Genomic DNA, 16461 nt, shown 5'->3' on the forward strand with positions numbered 1-16461 from the left:
TTGGATGAGGTCAGAAAAAGTGCCTTTCACCTTTTCCATGCATCTCTTTGCTCCTGTCCCCTCCCGTGTGCCAGCTCAGGGCCTGGAACACTCTGTGGTCTTGCTAGGTGCTTGTCTGAGGCCAGTGGTCAGCAGGTGCTGGGTTGGGGGCAGTTGTCCCATTGCGTGATGTGGGGGCGGGAACACCCGGGCGCCTACAGCTTGGAGCAGCTGGCTCTGAGGAATTATTGCAAGTCTGCACAACTTAAAAATCTGCAGTTTGGGGGCGGGAGGGGGAGCGCGGGGGTGGGTCCCCGAGCGTCCCATTTCTCCTCCGGGCGGTTCACTGAGTTCTTGCTCACTGCAGAGGGGCCGACCATGCCTTCCGGACCACACGCTGCCCTCGCTGAGGCCCCGGGTTGTTCCTCAACCTCGGGCTGAAGGCATCTCCCTCTGACCTCCTCTTCCATCCTTCGGGAAGGAGACCCGACTCGTCCCCCTTCCGCTCGGTGCATGTGACTTGGTAGGTAAGTCGAGGAATGCACCGTGTGAAACAATCTTGCTCTGCACAGTGCACGAGTCTTCGGGCAGCGGGGCTGGTGGTAAACAGCCAGGACCGGGGCTGTTTCCTCCTTCACACTTTGTTTTAAAACAAGTTGGGGCCTCGGTACTTCCTAAGAGAATCCCGGCAAATTTGCAGAGTGTCGCTTGGGGCCGCGACTTTCGAGAGGCGGTTGCTGGAGCCGCGGGGCCGCGGAGGAGGTGCTCTGTCTCCCGCCGAATTGCGGGCTCCAGCCGGGAGGGCGCGCAAGTGGGAGGCAAGGGGCGCACTCCTGCTCCCACCCGGACAGGGCACGGGGCTCCGGGGGTGACTCTGCACTCGGGTCTGGGCGGGGGTGCGCGCCCCGCCAGGCTTCCAGTCTGTCCTTCCGTGCGTCCTCAGGTCGCACGGCCCGAGCCCCGCAACCTGCCACCGCCCTCGGCCGAGCGCCTGGCCCTCGGCTTGGGGAGCGCAGGCGGAGGGCCCGAAGCTAGGCGGCTGGCGAAGCGGGACCAATGGGGCGGCGGCCGAGCAGCCGGCCCCGCCCCGTCCCGCCCCGCCCCTCCCTATTCGCGGCTCCCAGGCTCGGCGCGCCCGCCGGGCGGGACAGACGGACCGACCCAGGCGGGCCACCCGGCTCTCCTCGCCGCCGCCGCCGCCGCCGCGGCGGGCGCGGGGCCGCGCGGCGAGGCCTGATCCATGCAGCGCGGGCGGGCGGCGTCGCCAAGCGGAGCGAGCCTGAGGCGCCGGGACTCCTGCAGGTACCTGCTCGTGTCCCCTCCTCCGCGCGCACTCCGGCGACTTCTCCGTGCGACCCCGCAACTTTCGCCACCTTTTGCTGCCCCTGCAGCCCCGTGGCTCGGGTCACGAGTGCACGGCCGCGCAGGTCTAGGCCCGCAGGGGACTTTGCATTCTGCTGGGCGCCTGTCTCGCGGCGCCCCTCGTCCTCCGGTTCCCGGAGCCCGCCGTCGCTGGAGTCCTAAAGATCCGCCTGTTGCGCGAGCTGCGGGCGGCGACACGGTGGCTGCGCCCCTCGGAAGGCCGCAGGGAGGGTGTCTGGGATCCGCTGTTGGGCGTGGGGTGGGTAGCTGCGGGGTGGAGGACGGACTGGAGGCGGGAGAATCGGGGAGCCGGGGAGAGGCGGCACTTCGCGTAGGGCATCCCTGGGGCGTTTCCTTAGCCGGGAAGCCTTTCCTTCTCTTCCTCGAGAGGAGGCGCTTTCCTGGCGAATGTAGTGCTTCCCGGGCCGCCTGCTCCGCCTTCTTCCCTGTCATTCCTCCCCTCCCCTTTGCCCTACAGCGGTGCCAGGCGCCCCGCGACCGTCGCAGGGCAGAGCGCACCCGGGGCCCTTGTGCCGGCGCAGCGCTGCGCCCACGGACTGCAGGCGCGCTCTGGGTGCGAGCGGCTTGGGGCTTGCAGGGCCGCTGTGGAGTCGCCCGCCGACTCCCCGCGTTTGCCTCGGTGGTGGGGTCGGGAACTTCCCTTTCCCGCGCCCCTCTGGGTGGCAGCCCGACCTCCTGAGGTGAATGGGCTGGTGAGCGAGCCAGACCTTCCGGCAGGGGCCGCGGCAAGCCGGCTGGGCGCCTTTCGCATTGCAGGGCTCGGTCTCCCCCCCCCCCCCCACCTCCTTCCCCGCTCTGTCTCTCCCCGTCTCTTTTGGGAAAGGAGCACCTTTGGCATCCTTGGGGTGTCACCCACATCTCGGCTAGGGAGACTGAGCCGGTAGGCTAACTCGGGCAGCCCGCGGCAGGGGTGGAGGGCGGCAAAGAATCCCCTCCACCCACCTGAATAACCTGGGGGCTCTGGTTTGGTGCCTGATCCTGAGCGGATGGAGCGGGGTTGTGCCTGGTCTTCATAGAGAGCGGACCTGGGGTTCGTCCCGCTCTTGGATTTTTTTTTTTTTTTAACTTTATTTTACCCTTTGAAGAGTGGGGCAGGTGAGGAAAACCGGATCAGAAACCTTCCCCTCCCTTTTCCATGTATTTGTTTGAGTGATTTGCATAACCATTTGCTTAGAACTGTATACATTGCCCCCCTTTTTAGACTACTTGCAAATACCTCCCCAGGTAAACAGGAAGCAAGCATTTGCCTGAGCACCTGCCCCCACACAGGTTAGGCTGAAAGAGGGTGGAGTTGATTTTGTGGTTGAACTTGGTGTAATATTTCGGTTTCACTCCTCAGCTGGGTTGTAAACTCCGTGGGGACATTGATTCAGTCAGTTTGCGTTTACAACCGGCTCCCCCCCGGCTAGGCCCCGGGCTCCGCTCTGGGGATACACAGTACAAAATGAAGTCCTGCTCCCCCTCTAGTCCGGTTCTCCTTTTTCCTTTTTCACCAGATTCCTTCCGTGTGTTCTAATATTAAATTTGTCTTTTCACAACTAGGGATTGTCAATATTGGGGTAGGGAGGAGAAGGTGATGCTGAAGTGCTTAAGAACCCTGAATCCAAAGCAAGTCCTGAATATTCTAAGGAGATTTGTGGGATCTGTTTTAATTCAGTCTTGTGTCTGAGCCATTTTTACCTGGAAAATCAGTGCGAATAAGCCCATTCATCAATGCAACAAAGCCAAGCTTTTGCTGGTCAAGTGCATAAAAGCAAATGGCAGGGTGCAAAGCAGTCTTTGCTTTGTTTAGAAATATTAAAATATTAAAAATCCAATGCTCGGATGCTTGGCTTTGCCAGCAAAGCACCAGCTAAGTATTTTTCCTTCTTCCTTATTATTATTATTATTGTTATTATTATTTTTAAGAAAGATGGGGAAGAGTGGGGACTCCAGACACCTCCTCTGTCTTAAGTGAATTTCACCCTCCACAATAATCCTTTGCTGACTCTGTGTCCCTCTGTTCTACCCAAGAGAGATCTCAATCTGCCCTGGGTCTGGCATTTGGGGTTGGAAGGTGTGCAGCTTGGAGAGAGCAGGCACCACAGGGTTTTCCTCCTCCTCCTTTTTTTTTTTTTAATAGAGAACATTTATTGGCTGCATACCATATGCCAGCTACTCTGCTTGGCAGTTTTCCAGGCATTATCTCATTTAATCTTCAGAACCACCCCATGAGGGGGTGAGGCTTTCCTTCTTCATCACAGTGTTTCTGGGGGAACCAGGAGTAGATGGAACCCCTTTAGGTACATTCTGAGTCCCATGGGAGACCAAAAGGGTGGGGCTGGGCTTGGGGGTGCCTAGTTGGAGGCAGAGTGGAAAGTGGGTGTCCTTACTGCCCTGGCTTATCAGGTTTCAGGAAGGTGGATTCTCTGGAGTGCCCCTTGTGTGAAATACCCAAGAGGACCTGGGCTCCAGCCCTGATTTCAGTCTCTTTATGGCTCCTTGACTTAAGTCACTTTGCTTCTCTGAGTCGCAGTCTGTTCAGCTACAAGGATCTACATGTCTCATATTTGTTGTTACCCTATACTAGGCATTGTGCTAAAAGCTCTGGATGTATTGACTCATTTCATCCTGATGATGGCCTTTAGCGGTGGGGTCTATTACTACCCTATTTTATTTGTTAAATTTTTATTTATTTATTTAATTTTTATTGACGTATGGTTGACATGCAATATTATATTAGTTTTAGAATATACAACATAGTGATTTGACAATTCCATACATTACCCAGTGCTCGCCAGGATAAGTGTAGCAATCATTACCCTATTTTAGATGAGAAGAAAGAGAAAAATGGGTGACTTAGGCAAAATCACCCAAGTAGGACTATGTGAAGCCAGGATTCTCTCCCTGGCGATCCAGCTGCAGAGCCACTGTGGGATGCTGCTCTCCTTGGTTATCCCTACAGCCCCGACGCTAACCTACGCTTGGTAGGACTCAGGCCGGTTTTGTTGAGTAGTGAGTGGTAGAGGTGGCTTGCCGTTACCAAGTGGCTTTTTGGCCTCTGTCTCATCCTTAGGAAGAACCTTGAAAATTACACTGGAAAAGCGTTCTTTTTGCTTTTGCCAAAAACGTCTTCTTTCCAATATAATTGGGAAAAAGGAAGACAGACCATAAAGATCATGGGCTAGGTAAACATTATGACTATCTCCAGAGAAAGTACTTGTTATCGATGAGAAATCCAGAAAAGTCGGAGAACACTTTGTACTCTGAGTCAAATACATCAAAAACGCCAGCAAGTAACCAGCCTACAAGAATTTATTATATGGGTGCCATGTGCCTAGTACCGAGGCGCCAAGGGCAGAAAGACCGTAAGACGTGTGTTCTCTGAGCCTGAACATACAGCGGACCTCAAGACTCAAGATTAACAAGCGCTAGACAGGTCAATACAAGATGCTAAATATTTGCGTCCTGATAAGTCACAAACTGTCACATTTGTATAGCCTGCTCTAGTTGGCAGAAACTTTCACAGGGTTACCTCATTTCAGTTCTAGTAACAGAGTGTGATATGCAATTGGCGGGGTGGGGGTTTGGAAGCCCATATTACAGATGAAGAAAATGAGGCAAAGTGAGCCACTTGGACTTGGCCAGAGCAAGGGGTCTTCTGACTCCAAAGCCATCATCTCTCTGCCTCACAAGGAATGTAGTAGATGTGGGGGGTCCTTGGAGGTGGCAGAGTTTGAATTTCATCCCCAAGTGGCTTTTGGTCACTGCTCTTGGCTAGTCAGGAGGAACAGGGGTGGAGGAGAAAGTATTTATTGCTGTTGTTTTATTTTTGCATTCATGAGTCTGGTATGTGAAACGTGGAGAGAAATCCCAATTATGATGAATTCGATAACAATGTTGAGAATGTGCAATCAAACATAGAACCTGATTTAGGAGAATTTCCATCCCTGTCTTCGTTGATCACTTTTCTTTCTCTTTTATCATTTCTTTGTGGGCAAGGGGGTCCTGCTCTCTTTGGAATCCTGCAGAGCCTTGCACCACGGTTTGCTTGGAGTAGATACCCTTTAAAATTATCTTTAATTGCACAAGTGTTGAATGCTAAGGGCCTAACATCTGCTTTTAGCTGATGTTACAGATAAGCGGTTAATGTTGACAGCAGCTGGTTTCAGTGTGCTTGTTGAGGTCCCCCGTGAATGAAAGCCTCCTGCTCATCATCCTGAGCAGATCAACTGAGCTCAGCTGAGCATCGAGCAGATGCTTATCAGTGTTGACTTAATGATTAACTTATGTGGTCATATATATCCTCTTTACATATACAAATATATGCAAGCATTCATTCCACAAGGATTGGAGTACTTACCCATTACATACTGTTAGGTGCTGGGTGTTCTGTGGTAAAGGAAACAGGCGTGGAAGGGTGGGCGGTGGATGGGGAGACAGACATTAAACAAAGCAATGCAAACATTTAAGTAGTGCCAGGTGCTCCAAAGCACTGCCTGGGGGAGAGCAACAACGGTGGGGAGGGCACTAGGTTAGATGGGGGAGCCAGAAAGACCTTTCTGAGAAAGGGACTTTTCATTCTGAGGGATGCACAGGAGGTTATCAAGTGATAAGTGGGAGAAAGAGAATCCCAGGATGGGGAAGGAGTGTGAGGATTTGAAGGCAAGGATGCACACTGAGCCTTGGAGAAACTTCTAGAGAGTTGGGAGGGGGGGGGGGGGTTGGGAGAGGGACTGGAAAGGAGGACAAGGGCAGATCATGCTGCACCCTTTACGCCAGTTTAGGGACCTTAGAATTTATCCCGGGGGCTGCGGGAAGGAGCTCGTGGATTTGTAGGGGGGGCAGTATCAGGAGTCAATTTACATTTCTGCAAGATGGCCCGTGAAGACGGTGAAGAGTAATTTGAGAGGCTCAGGCGTGGCAGTTGGGAGCCTTCTTAACTGGAGCGTTAGAGAGTTGGGACCAGATCAGACTGAGTGGAAACCAATGGGAGCTGAGGAAGTAGAGGCCACACTTGTAAAGCTTGGCTCTGAAAGGGATCGGAGAGGGTGTGTGGCTATGCCCGTCTATGTGAAAGCCACATAGTGCTGAGGTTAGGGAGCTGAGTCCAGCTCCTCAATGAACCAACATGTCCACATCTCTGTGCTTGGAGTCAAATGGCACTGGAGCTTCTAGATGGTTAAGACATTTGAATCCTAGCTCTGGTTTTATCTCTAATTTTAGCTGGGCAAATTTGAGTTCATCTCTTGTCCTTCTCTCTTTTTGTTTTTGTTCTTATTTTCCTCATAGCCTGTTGATTGTGTGATTGAAAAAATAGGTAATCTGTCTATGGATGTTTTTCTTCAATAGTATCATTCACATGGGTTAATTTGGATCATTTTTATAAATTGAACTGGGAGAACTATGAGTGGGTATGTGGAACATTTGTGGTGAGTTTCTAAGCATTTGCTCTTTGATGATCACCAATAAGCTGCTTTCGAATTGCCTTAAATGGGGAGACAGCAGTGATAAGCCTGGTGGTGAGGAGATGCCGAGCCCTTCTGAGCTATGCGGGGGTGAAGCCTAGTGGAGAGCCCCGGGCATGGCTAAGCCAACTGTCTGTGTCTCCCCAGTGGAATCCTTCCTTACCTGCTGTTCCTCATCCCATGAGAGTCTTCCTCTTTATCCATGAGTATCTTATAAAAAGATGCAAGAGAGGTACCTCGGGTCTGTCATCTGGGGACCCACGTTTAGCAGAATATGACAGCTTAAAGATCAATAATGAACATCACAGAGAGCCTGATGGGACCTTGAAAAAGTGATCCAGGGGCGCCTGAGTGGCTCAGTTGGTTAAGCGTCTGCCTTTGGCTCAGGTCATGATCCCAGGGTCCTGGGATCGAGCCCCTCGTCGGGCTCCCTGCTCAGCAGGGAGTCTGCTTCTCCCTCTCCTCCCCGTTTGTGCTGTGCTCTCTCTTGCTATCTCTGTCCCTATCTCTGTCTTTCTCTCTAAATAAATAAATAAAATCTTAAAAAAAAGAAAAAAAATGATCCATTTTTAGCTATGTGGAATGAGAGCGTAGATAGGACCATAGAACTGAAAGTTACTCCAAAGATCAGTTAAGACATTTGCTGTTTCCTTCGGGAATGCGAATTCTGTCCTGTCAAATAATTATGGTGATGAAATAAAGGAATGCCAGCAGACTAAAATATGGGGCTTGAATATGCCCACATTTTTTTAACTTTCATTCTTTTATGGACTGGTCTGGCTTTCTTAAGCGCTGACTGACATGCCAAGGTGAATCTAAGAGCATTTCCTAGGATTTACTTAAGGTAAAGAATTTCATCGGCCAGAGGGGTGGGAGAACTTGGCACCTAAAGACTGTGGTTGGTTGGTTTGGATTGAGAGGAGATGCCTGGGTTCTGGCAAAAAGTTAGGTCAGCACTCTTGTCTTTGAGGTCAATAAATCAGACCTTCTGGTCAGGGTTTTTCTCGTGGGTTTTTAAGATCCCAGTTTTCTAAGTGTGGTACCTTCATGAGGCTGCTGACATCAAACCTCCTTCTCCCTCCTCCTCTTGGTGATTAGACATCACCTGGCCATGATTTAGCTCTGAGGTTATTTCAGAGTTGAACCTTCTCCTCCTCCAGGCTAAAAGTGTAAATGAAAAGTGTCATTATATGGCAGTGTCCTCCTGTCTGTCTGTCTATCTATCTACCTATCTATCATCTTTTTTTAAAAAAAGATTTACTTATTTATTTTAGAGAGAGAGCATGAGCAGAGGGAGGGACAGAGGAGAGGGAGAGAGAATCTCAAGCAGACTCCCCGCTGACTGTGGAGCCTGCATGGGGCTTGATCTCAAGACCCTGAGATAATGACCTGAGCTGAAATCAAGAGTCAGACGCTCAACCTACTGAGCCACCCAGGTGCCCCTCTATCTATCATCTTTGCCAAAGAGTAAAAAGGTATCAATATTCCCATCTCTTATCATCTCCTTAAATCACAACTCTACAGGGTAGGCTCTCTGGATATGCAAAAATAGGAATCTCGTTGGACGTTCATAAAATGCCCGAGAACTTTACATTTTATATAGTTTCCCCGGACTTCTTTTTTTTCTTTTTATTAACATATAATATATTATTTGTTTCAGGGGTACAGGTCTGTGATTCATCAGTCTTACACAATTCACAGTGCTCACCATAGCACATACCCTCCCCAATGTCCATCACCCAGCCAGCCCATCCCCCCCACCCCCATCCACTCCAGCAACCCTCAGTTTGTTTCCTGAGATTAAGAGTCTCTTATGGTTTGTCTCAAGACAAACTCTGGACTTCTTGACCTAATTTGAAAGGAGATGTCACTGTGGTACATCTTTGTGGTGATGCACACTGAGTTTTCTCCCAGCGCCCCCAGACTTAAAATGCGGACACTGCAGTGCATTTTGCCTTCTCATTTAGTGTCCTTTATATGGGGCTTTGAAGCAAAGAGGACAGGATGTAGTTGTGTAATGTGGCCCTAAACTCTAATGGGTTTGCTTTTGGCTGTTTTCGACCAGTCACTCCTGTCAGCCACATCATTTAAAAGCACACAAGCAAGCCCTGTTTTACAACCTTTCATTCGTAAGTTAGTGTCAGCAGCTCAGAAATAAATCCTACGGAAGCATTATTAGACACGGGGGTTAGGTTTCAGAATGCGCGCGAATGCAGAGGTAAGTCACAAGGAGTGGGAAGCTAGATGGTTCTTCGTGGAACTCCAGGATTGTGTGGTGTCGAAGGGAGGCAGAGTTCTCTCTGCTGGAAGCAGGGCCCCGATCCACATGCCACGCACACAGACACACACCCTCCAGGGGACAGAGGTGGTGTGAGCTGCCTCGCCGATTGCATAGAAGTAGACAAACCACAAAGAAGTACCAATTGCGTATAGAGTTTCAGTTTGACAAGAGGCAAAGAGTTTGGCAGTTAGATGGTACTGATGGTTGCATATTAGGAATGCATTCAGTACCACTGAACCGTACCCTTAAAAATGGTTAAGATGGTCAATTTTAGGGCGCCTGGGTGGCTCAGTTGGTTAAGCGACTGCCTTCGGCTCAGGTCATGATCCTGGTGTCCCGGGATCGAGTCCCGCATCGGGCTCCCTGCTCGGCAGGGAGTCTGCTCCTCCCTCTGACCCTCCCCCCTCTCATGTGCTCTCTCTCTCAAATAAATAAATAAATAAAATCTTTAAAAAAAAAAAAGATGGTCAATTTTATGTCACGTGTATTTTATCACAATAACAAAATTGGAAAAAGAAAAGAGAAATTGAGATTCCTTTGTTTTGGTCTGATTCTTTCCATGCTTAAACATTATTAAGAACCCCCCCCCAAGGTCCTGTTAATGGGGGTTATATCTATCAATATGTTTTTTCGGATACTATTCGTTTATTATAAAAGAGAGACATAGAAATTATTTACATGATGAAAGATTTCACAACTTCAGCTGTGAATGGGCAGCTTCACGTGATACCATTACAATAATAATGTGTTTCAGTCTAGTACTTTCTGAGAATGTCACCATCTCTAAATAAGAAATAATCATTGTCATCTAGAACTATTTTGGTTCCTCCATATTCTGGGAGAAGAATTTTATCTCCAACTTCTGTGCTAACCTCTCCACCCTTTCCTTTAGAGCCCTAACCAACAGCTACTATTGTTGCGTGCGATGCTTTTCCTTGAGATTTTGGCTATACTCCTTTCGACTAGAATTCGGTCAAAGAGGGGAAGAAACTTTCTAAACACCTGTCCTGCCATGACTTCAGCTGCTGCAGTGCATACTCTCATCTATCAATATATATATTAGAAATTAAAATAGTTACATTTTAGGGGTACCTGGCTGGTTCCATTGGCAGAGCATGCAACCCTTGATCTCGGGGTTGTAAATTGTAACTTGACCACGTTGGGTGTAAAGATTACTTAAAAAAAAAAGATAAAATCTTAAAATAGCTACATTTTGAAGTATTAATTATTAATTCATTTAAAATGACAATATTCTCATTGCATGTTAACATAAATGGCATATTTTTATGAAAAATATCTCTTTTCAAAACAAAAACAATGCAAAGGTGGCATTGTCTTACATTTTTACAAGTGTATTTATTGTCTGGTTTAATGGAAGGCAGTGGGATTCTTAGACTTGCTTCTTTGTTTAGTCTGTGATCTCACACATCATATACTCCCTAGAAAACTCCACTGGACACTTGTGAGAGAATGAAAGTAAACAGGAAAATATCTTAGTTGATTAGGAAAACAGTTTTGATCTTATGGGCCCTTTGAAGGGTCTTAGGAATCCCAGGGGTCTCCCGACCACATTTTGAGAACTACCGCTGTAGAATAAATCTGCAGCCAAGTTAATTTTTTGTTATGTTCTACATTTTAGCTCCTTTCATCAAATGTTATCTGAACTTGAACTTTAGCATTTCAATGTGTTGTTTTATCTGTGATTTCAGATGAAAGAACTAGGTGGCTCCTGGAAAAAAAAAGAAAACAACATATTTTTCCCCCTGAGCTTATATAACAAACAAGCAACAAAAAAATTCTGTTTGCACCATTCTATAGTTAATTTTTTCAGAAGCTACGCGGTTGGTCTATTGTGGAACTATTTTGAATTTTGCTTGCTAAACTAACTTGAGTAGGAAACGCAAGACATGGAAAATTTTGAGTGTGAAAATCAGGTAGAGAAAGACATGCTTTCCTCCAGGGTACACAAAGTTTGCTTTTTTCAAGTGTACATTCCTGTTTACTGTGGAGTCTGTCCTGAGGTGGTACCCAAAGCTCTCTCCTGGGGCTTGGTCTTGAACTTCACTCTCAGGAGGATACCTCACTCTTCAGAGAATCTCCTTGTCCTCCCTCCCGCTCTATCCCACCTCCTTCTCCCTTGTGTGGAAAACTTGGAAATGGAGGGTGCACTTAGGAAATGAATTGGAAAAAACAGAGGTGTGAGATTTAATGTTAATAAGTCAAATTGAAAGCTTTTTGGCTTGCGTTGTCTGGGGAATCTCATTATTTTATAATTTTGTTTTCATGTGGATGATGTATGGAATTAGTCACAGCAGGTAGTTCTGGGGAAAGTGTTAAAAAAATTCCTCCCAGGGTGGCTTCTAGGAGCTGGATGTGGTTGTTTGTGAAGCATAAAAACATTTTTTTCTACCTTCCAAATAATGGATTAGATGCTGTATGAACGATCATCTTTATTTTATTATATCTTTTAAAATGTTAAATGAAACTTTTTTTTCACCCCATGAAATAGCCACTGTGGCAACTTACTAGAGCAGTGACATTTGGTTCTTTGAGTTCCTTGCAAACATACTGAGGATTTATGATTTGGCATAAGCACTCTGTTACTTCTAGTAGCAATAAGCACTTTTCTATCCATTGGAAATGTCATAACGTGTTGGGCGCTCCCACTGGATAGAGAGAAGCGGTAGCTCAGCGAGAAATCCTCATCCCAGTGTGCTGGAGCCCCCAGGAAGGCACGTATGTGAAGGCAATTCCCAAGTGGCCTTCTTTGCTCCATTCTGAGCAGGAAAATCCTTCTTTTACCTCAAGTAGATCATTCATTCAGTCATGCTTCCACCCAAATCTCCCGCTTGTTGGCTATGTGTCAGACACTGATATCACTGTGTATCCGTGAGGTTGCTGAGGAATTGGGACCAGGGGTGCCTGGGTGGCTCAGTTGGTTGAGTGTCAGGTCATGATCTCTGGGTCATGAGATGGAGCACTGCATAGGGCTTATGCTGGGTCTGGAGCCTGCTCAAGATTCTCTCCCTCTTCCTCTGCCCCTCCTCCCTGTCCCCCCACCCCCCCCAAAAAAGAAATTGGGTGGAAGCACCAAGGAGATGTGCCTATTTTTTTTTCCTATTTAGCATCAGACGTGTGTGTGTGTGTGTGTGTGTGTGTGTGCATGTTCTCACATGTGGTACACCAAAGCAAGTGTCCTGAAAGAGGTGATCTTTGAGCTGATTTCTTGAAGACAAAAGTGGAATTAACTGGAAAAGAAGGGAACAGAAGGGACAGCTTCAAGGAGTTTTGGGAAGGAGAGTACACTCTGAGATTGGGGATGGAGAGTAATTTGATGGGGTTTAGGCAGAGGGGTTTGGAGTAGATTGGTGGGTGCCGAGACCAGAGAGGCCAGCAGGATGTTCTTGCTGCCTCCCCTGTGGGCTGAACCATATTGAACCTCATGCATAAGTGCTGGATCATAACAATGCCTGCCTCTCTGGGTTGATCTGTGAATTAGAGAAGTTCATCCAGTCATTCATTATTTTTTGCTGGGCATTAACAATACAAAGATTAAGAAAAAGTAGGCCCTGCCTTTGTGGGGTTCACAGTGCGGTGGTGGAGGCTTCCAGGAAATTGTTCTACTGCAGTTCAGCAAGTTAGAAACTCAATGGAGGGCGCCTGGGTGGCTCAGTCGGTTAAGCGTCTGCCTTCGGCTCAGGTCATGATCCCAGGGTCCTGGGATTGAGTCCCGCATCGGGCCCCCTGCTCTGTGGGGAGCCTGCTTCTCCCTCTCCTCCCCACTTGTGCTCTCTATCTCACTATCTCTGTCTCTCTGAAATAAAAAAAATCTAAAAAAAAAAAAAAATTAAAAAAAAAAGAAACTCAATGGAGGCAGGCAATGGTAGGTGGGGGCCTGGATTTGGGGCAGGGAGATGTCTGGGGTCAGGGCTTAGTTCTGGAGAATATGATGGAAAATATGAGTCTTGAAGGGCATTCTGAGCAGACAAATGAGTGAGAAGTCAAGGATACTTTGGGAGGATTCCTTATACTTCTAGAGTTTGAGTTGGTTGTGGAATGTGGGGATAATGGATGAGGAATCATGATAATGACAGCTAACATTTAATTGAGCATTTACTATGTACTAAGCAAAAAGGGCTTTATTTTTTATTTTATTTTTTTTAAAGATTTTTTTTTTAATTTATTTTTTGACAGAGAGAGACACAGCGAGAGAGGGAACACAAGCAGGGGGAGTGGGAGAGGGAGAAAAAAGCTTCCTGCTGAGCAGGGAGCCTGATGTGGGGCTCTATCCCAGGACCCCGGGATCATGACCTGAGCCGAAGGCAGATACCTAACGACTGAGCCACCTAGGACTTTATTTTTATTATCTCATTTTTAGTCCTCATGACTGCTCTATGTGGCATGTGATATTTAGTATCCATGTTTTACAAATGAAAAAACAAAAACAAAAACAAAAACAAGGCTCAGAGAACTTAAGTAATTGCCCAAGGTCACACAACTAGTGGGTAGTGAAGATGGGATTCAGACTCAAGCACTCTGGGTCCAGAGTTTATCATGAAGGGCAAGGGAGCTATCAGAGGACCTGGAGCCTGCACATTTTAAGGTAGCTTGAACTTGGCATGGAGAATGATTCTGAAGGTAGGGGATGGAGATAGGTCTAAGGCAGGGAAGACAATTAGAAGTGTATTGTAATAAACCATGGAAAAATACCAAGTGTCTGAATTAAAGCAGAGGCAGGAGGGATGAGGAAAGGAAAGGAATTTGAGAAATGTTTGGGACTAGAGAATGAAGGGAAAATGTAGACACATTTATTTTAAGGTCCCAGTGGGACATTCAAGTGGACTTGTCCAGGAGGCAGTTATCAGAGCCTGAAAGGGAAGGGGGAGATCAGGGCTGGAGATACATCCGGGCTCTGTAGTGCAACGAAATTCCCAGGGAGAGAAACAGAGGGACAGGAGAAACCCGGGGGGTTGCAGTGACACCCATTTGAGGCTGCAGATTGTCTCCAGTGTACAGATTTGTTTGATTTGGCTCACAATAGCAAAGCATTAAAACCAATAATTGCCAACTTTTAGAAAATTGGGAAAGTTCACATAAAAATAAGATTTGTGGGTGTTCTCGACAAGCTGGGCGATCCAACCACCTGATGTGCACAGATAAGGGACAGCAGTCCCCTTTTGGCAGGGCTGATGCTCTCCAGCTTGTCACAGCGGCCAGATGTCATCTTTTTTCATTTCAGGCACCTGCGTGGCCCCCAAAGGTATTTTATTTTGTGACCCCCCCTCCCCCAGGTTTAAGGTTTGGGAAGATGAAACAGAGTTTCACAGGAAACCAAGAGTGAATAGTCAGACACATGGCATCAGTGACCCCCAGGGGCTGGGAGGTGGGCAGTGACAAATGCCTTGGACAAGTAAGTCACACGCAGATGAGAAGTGTGCTTTGGGTTTGGTCATCTGGAGGTGCCCTTAGCAAAAATGCTTAATGGAGTGTTAGGGCAAGAATTGCACAAGAAGAAGGAAGGGTGAGTGTAAAAAATGATTTCAAGAAGCTGTGTTGCCAAGAGCAATTGGGGTTGGGAGAGTTTGTTTTGTTACTTTTTAATATATGAGTGACGTGATCATATCTATATAAGGATGTATGTGATATAAAATAGTACTTTCTTTGTCCTCGACTCACATTTTGTAACTACAAGGAATCCAATCTTAGCTTTGGTTGTTCTTATTAAAACAGAGCACTCCAGGGGCTGGAATGGAATGAGGTTCCTTGGTGTGCAGGCAGCCCTGCCAAATTCGGACCTTCCCAGTGTTAGGTGCCTTTTTGCTGGTTTGAGCAACAGTGCCTTCAAATGGGCGACGGTACATTTCAACAGCAGCAGGTCAAGTTGAGCAGGGTCCATGCAGTGACTTACTACCTGCATTTACTCCTGTGATTGTACACTGCCCGTTTCCTTCTACCGCTTGCCAGGTGGGATCTGTGTGATGATCTTATCAGCGAGCGTCACTTCTATTTCAAGCTGGGCGAGTGGGCCTTTTACTGGTTGGATGCCACGTACCAGTTTTCCCACTTACTTTTTTGTGTTTGTTTTATGACATAATTTGGTCTAATAACTTATTGTGTGTGTGTGTGAGAATTTGTCTATTTTTCTTTGTGGGTTTTTTTTTTAAAGATTTTATTTATTTGACAGAGAGAGACAGCAAGAGAGGGAACACAAGCAGGGGGAGTGGGAGAGGGAGAAGCAGGCTTCCTGCGGAGCAGGGGGTCCGATGTGGGGCTCGATCCCAGGACCCTGGGATCATGACCTGAGCTGAAGGCAGACGCTTAACGACTGAGCCACCCAGGCGCCCCTTGTTTATCTTGTCTTTGATGAGAACTCTTTTTATTAAGGAAAAAAATGCATCTCCCTCTGCAGTGGCTGATAAATAAGCTACCTTTCTTCTGTGGTGACCACAATTTCACAGGCACATTTACCGTGATTTTTCTTTTCTCCCAGGAATACAATGAGCAGGGGAGGCTTTAAAATTCAACATGGAATGGAAGCAGCCACAGCCAAGCTATGTGACAAATGTTACCCTGCTAATTAATTCAGCAAATAACTTTTAAGAACCTACTGTGTGTCAGACTAGGTTGTAGCCACTTGGGATATGGTGGAGCTCATGTCTGAGGGGGGAAATAAATAATAAATATGATAAAAAAATAAAGTACATGTCTCTAAGTATATTTTAGGGAGTGATAAATACTAAGGAGAAAAAATAAAGCAAGGAGTGGGGCCATGGGAGTTTCACTGCGGGGTATTTTAGATAGGATAACCATGAATGGCTTCATTTGGAAGCTATCATTTGAGTCCAGGCCTGAAGAGAATGGGGAAGCAAGCCATGCAGTCCCCTGTGGATAGGGCATTCCAGGCACGGGGATCAGCCAGTGCAAAGGCCTTGAGGCAGGAATGATGAAGGAATAGCAGCGACACCAGTATGCTAGTTGGGAATGAAAGAGAGAGAGGAGAAGGAGATTAAATCAGGTAAGTAAAGTGAGAGGAAGGGAGTTTTGCTTTGAGGAAGATGGAAGCCCCTGAAGAGTTGAACACAGGGGTGACATGGCGTGACTTATATTTTAACAGGATCTCTAGCTAATGGATTCTTAACCCTTTGGTGCCATGGACCCCTTTGGAAGTCTAGGGGAGCCTATGGACCCCTTTTCAGAACAGTGTTGTTAACTACAAAATATAAGAGCCACAGTATATAAAGGAATCCAACTGTATGGAAATATATAGTTATCAAAATACTTAAACCAACTTACGATTTAGTGATATATGTGCTTCTTCATCAACTCCTTAAGGACGATCTAGCAATAGGTCTGTAACTACTGTGATTTCAA

At 47.3% G+C, this 16461-nt stretch overlaps 1 protein-coding gene and 1 pseudogene across 2 annotated transcripts in view; one reads left to right on the forward strand and one right to left on the reverse strand.

The window, feature by feature from the left end:
• The first annotated feature begins 357 nt into the window (after positions 1-357).
• The window catches only part of KCNS3 (potassium voltage-gated channel modifier subfamily S member 3), a 38481-nt gene continuing 22377 nt past the window's right edge, over positions 358-16461 (forward strand). Inside the window, exon 1 of one of the 2 annotated variants that reach the window (XM_044918706.1) lies at positions 358-506. The gene's annotated coding sequence lies outside the window, so the exon portion shown is untranslated. Of the gene's footprint in view, positions 507-1241; positions 1282-16461 lie in introns of those variants that run through there. The other variant, XM_021697469.2, reaches the window with a different exon arrangement.
• Positions 9846-10104, reverse strand: LOC110587263 (annotated as a pseudogene).

This window comes from Neomonachus schauinslandi, chromosome 10 (genome assembly GCF_002201575.2).
Source record: "Neomonachus schauinslandi chromosome 10, ASM220157v2, whole genome shotgun sequence".
Classification (NCBI taxonomy): Eukaryota; Metazoa; Chordata; class Mammalia; order Carnivora; family Phocidae; genus Neomonachus; species Neomonachus schauinslandi.